Source organism: Ricinus communis, chromosome 5 (assembly GCF_019578655.1).
Source record: "Ricinus communis isolate WT05 ecotype wild-type chromosome 5, ASM1957865v1, whole genome shotgun sequence".
Classification (NCBI taxonomy): Eukaryota; Viridiplantae; Streptophyta; class Magnoliopsida; order Malpighiales; family Euphorbiaceae; genus Ricinus; species Ricinus communis.
Genome location: NC_063260.1, coordinates 18382053 through 18386708, shown reverse-complemented (window position 1 = coordinate 18386708; position 4656 = coordinate 18382053). Strand labels below are relative to the sequence as shown.

Here is a 4656-nt window from a genome sequence, read left to right as displayed (position 1 = left end):
TGTTAGAAAATAGATTAAGAGATGACAAAAATAAAATAAATTTTTTTATCATTTTTTAGAAATATAAAATTGTTTTTTCTTATGTGTACTTTTGATCATGTTAAATAGTTTTTTTTTTTAATTTTAATATATAGTATTTTCTTCATAGATATACTAACAAATTATGAAAAAATAAATTTATGGAAAAGAAATATAAAAATACCCTGAGATATAAAAATTGAAATAAAAGATATAATAATAAAATTATTAATAATAATATAATACAAAATGAAGAACTAGGATGGAGTAAAAAAGTTGTTGTAGAGTATAATAGTTTATATGTCTTGCAATGAATTTTAATTAAGGATTAGTCATTTTATTAATTAAAATAATTATTTTACTAATACCTAGTAAATTTTAAAATTTCCTATTAAGTTTTATTATAAAAATATTAAATGTTTATATATCACTTTTTTATATTTCATTTTTAGTAATGATTATGTTTTCTAAGTTATGAATGTATGAATCACTATAAAAGAAATAGCTAAATAGCGACATATATTAGCGACAAATCTAATCCCTTACTAATTTGTTGCGGGACGGATTAGTGACGGAAATGGAAAACAAATTTTTTTATACATTTAGTGATGGAATCCCGACCGTATAGTGACAAAAACTTAGCGATGAATACCTTCCATCGCTACCACGTAGGCATTTGTTGTGCCAAATAATGGCACCATAACTACCTAGGAAATGCTGATGGCCTAGCAACAGATACTTAGTGACAGACAACTAGACTGATAGTAGATCTGGTAGTAACCTGACGCTAAAGGCTAGATCTTGTAGCAACGGATTGTTTTGTCTCTAGTTAGCGACAGACGCTGAATCCGTTGGCATTTAGAAGCAGCTGGAATCCGTCGCTAGATTGTTTAAACTCGAGCATTTGTGTGCCATTGTTTCGAATAGGGTTAAAGACGGTCTTAGTCCGTCGCTATCCTTTTAGGTTAAAAAACAGACTTAGTTGCCGTTTATATCTACTATATAGCAACACACATAGTCCATCTGTAGGGTTTTAATCTAAAAACGGCACCAAGAACTGCTATTTCTACTTGACTTAGCGACAGACAATCAATAAAAATCGATAGTACCTGTATTTTTCTTCTTCCTCCTCCTTCAAATCCTAACTCATTATTCTTTTTTTTTTTTTCTCTCTCTCCCTCTCTTTGTGTAGAATTCCCCTCTGTCACCCTCTCTCTCTCCAACCTCCCTCTTAAGCTCTCCTTCTTGAGCCTCTCTCACTCCCCCTCTTTCTCAGACGTTGTCTTTTCCATCTTCGATCCACGAGTAAGCTTTTTTTTTTTTCCTTTTCTTTAATTGTTGTTTGTGTTTTGCTTTTCTTTTTTTATAATATGAAATAAAATTGGTTATATAAAGTGTATATCAAAGAAATAATAGTATTAAGCAAGATGAAATATTAAGGATTATATTATATAAAAATTAAAGACTAGTAATTAAACTAAAAAAATACTGCGTTATTCTTTTTGTCAAAGAATATAGGCAAAATCTAAAGAGAAAAATATGTGAAAATATATAGGCAAAAAATAACTTTTCAATATGTAATGGTAGAGTAACTAGTTGGGAGTTGGCTGCTACTGCTTATTTAGATCATCAATAAATTTACTACAGCTAAATTAAACAAGAAGTTTTTCGTAATTCTTTTTTACTTTGAATTTTATTTTCATTGCTGAAGTGACCTTTTATCATAAAAAAGAAACAAAAAAATTATTACAATATATGCTTAATCATAAGATTCTAATATGAAAATTTCTATGAAATTTTTTTTCGGCAAATGCAACAGACTTGATCGAATTATTATTATCATGAAGTGAATTTTAAATTGATAAAATTTAAATATTTATGTATTCACCGTAACAAAAATGAGAGAAATTCATTAACAAATATGATAAGTTACTTGTGCAATATATACTTTTTAACACATAATAAAAGTTTAACAACGAATGTATTGAATTCGAATAAATAATAAAAATATTGACTTTTGAATTCTACTTAAATGAGTCAAAATTCTATTTAATGAAAACTTTGAAATCAACATTTCCAACTCAATTATTACTATTAGAAAACATTTTACAATTTAATGCCACATTTTATTTTAAATTTACTTAATGTAGTTTATAATTTATTAATTATTTTACATTTTATAAATTTATTTGTACTTTGTCAGATATATGGTAATCCAAGGAGAACTAGAAGTAAAGGATACAAGGTTTTATTAAAGAAGTGTTTATTTATGCTATTGATAGATATTATCATATGATGTACATGAAACTAAAGTGTTTATTAGGAAATAGACCTGTTTTATGGGAGAAATATGTATATGCATAAGGGAGTGTTTGTCAAATTTTTGGTAGAACACTTAACTAATTTGTACTAAATTGTATTAATTTATTTTTTTAACTTTTAATCGTTAATATATATTTTGTTGCAATGTAATTTTCCTTTTATATATTATATATGTACATTTGCCTCTTATTTTAGTGAGTAGTTAGTATGAGGGAACGAGATAGGTCTACGCCCTCGGGCCGAGGATGGACAAGCGGGCGATTCGGAAGAGGGACAGATGGCCGAGTGCCAAGGGGCGAGGTGGGCGAGGGTTACATGTCCTACCAGCACTATCACTGCCTCCTTCATCAGCTCCATCGTCATTTATTGTGGCAAAGTCGAGTGTTACTAGACAGTTACTCGAGCTCCATTTTGGGAGGTACATCTATATAGCTTATATTTTATCTTTATTGGTTGTTCATTTTTATTATTACGACTTTGTTCTTTGTTGAAAAAAATAAACCGTTTTGTCCAGTTGAATGCTTGTTCATCCACGATATCAAAGATTTCTTTACAGAAATTGGATCCTGATGGCCATTCATAGAAGACAGTGCTTCAAGTTACCAAGGAGTACTATTGGCAGGTTTTTCATGTATAAATTTATTTAACTAATAGTTGTGTTATTATAATGTTTTGTTAAGTTGCTTCAGTACTAACTGGATTCGGGATTATATATATATAATTGTTTTATAATTGTTTAGTAAATTGTTTTTAATAGGACATGACTTGTTTTATAGGGAGTAAATATTCAATTTATAGGAGAGATTCTGTCAAATTTTATTAATTTTTTTATTCCTAGCAATTTATTCTTTGATTTCGACTAAAAAGGTTTTTTATTTTTTATTCTATTAGAAGCACTTTACATGGCAAACTCAGCTCAAGACCCAAATTCGAGGAGATAGGAATCGCAGGCAAATATCCGATACACATGTAATTTATCAAGGTGGAGGAGATCCGGCAACAAACTTTTGACTGTCCCACAGAATGTCCGGGACAGTTGACAACAAGAATGGTCCAAGCTCGAGTTCAAAGCAAAGTGTGCTACAACATTGAAGAACCAACTGAGCGAGATAGGCGGTCCTAGATTAAGTCCCTCACGCCATACTAGAGGTTCTATCTCTATGGTAGAGTGTACTAGAATATGGTAAGAATCATATCTCAATTAAATTGCATTTATTAATATTTATTTAAGTTTATCCATGTAATGTAATCATGTTTGACAAGCTAAAGAATTGGGTCGAGAGCTAGACTATATTAAGCTTTTCGAGGCTACCCATAAAAGCAAAAATAATAAAGACTTGATTGACGTGAGGTCTAAGGAAGTAGCTGTAAGTTTATTAATACTTTTCTAATTTTTGTAATTTGTTAATTATTTTATTGTAATAATATTTCTTGTTACTAATTACAAGATCGCTATCAAGCTCTGATGGAGAAAGCTAGAAGATGATTTGATGGTGATGCAGGAGTTGGACCTGAAGTAGTTATTCTTAGAGGCATCTAGCGAAGAGAAGAAGCGTCAAGTGTATAGCATGGGTGCCAGAGCTCTAGACCTCTACAACAGTTCCTCCACCTCCATTGTTGCATTCCAAGTTTAGATGTGCAGCATATGCGAGAGGGTATTCACCAAGAGTTGCAGCAGGAGCTACAACAGTAGATGGAGGAGTAGCACCCGACAATATTGGAGGAGCACAGTTCAACCATGGAGGCATAGAGGGTTGCAATAGAACGATAGATGCAGGAGTAGATGCAGAAGCAGATGGAGGATATGCGATGCCTCATTGCAAAGATGGCATGTACCAGACGGCTTGCACTTCTAAACTATCTTCCATCAGCCTATAATTTTGAGCATTGACCTACTGATTTGACATTTTTCTATATTTTTATAATTTTGACGGTTTTATATATTGAATATACTTTATAATATTATTTTTTGTATTCAAATTTTTTTATCTATTTATATATACATTTTTTCTCATATTCTTCATTTTATTTATCTATAACATGCTTATTAATAATACTAATAATAAATAAAAAAATAAAAAAATAAAAAATATATTTTACAGACGAATAAGCGACAGATGCTAATAAAATATTTTTATTTTTTCAGAAAAAAATTAGTGACGGACACCCAAATCCATTGCTAATGATAACATCAAGTGACAAATTGCCTCCTACTAATCTGTCATTGATTAGCCTTGGATGGACATCCGCCACTGATGTACTTTCCTTTAGCGATGGAACATCCCTCGCTATTGTCATGAAGAATAGCGACAAATT

At 30.5% G+C, this 4656-nt stretch overlaps 1 long non-coding RNA gene across 1 annotated transcript; it reads left to right on the top strand.

Moving 5' to 3' along the window:
• The first annotated feature begins 898 nt into the window (after positions 1 to 898).
• Positions 899 to 4320, top strand: LOC125370170. The gene is made up of 4 exons (XR_007216068.1): positions 899 to 1323; positions 2536 to 2758; positions 2855 to 3523; positions 3789 to 4320. It is a non-coding gene; the product is annotated as an uncharacterized LOC125370170 (long non-coding RNA).
• Positions 4321 to 4656: the final 336 nt, after the last annotated feature.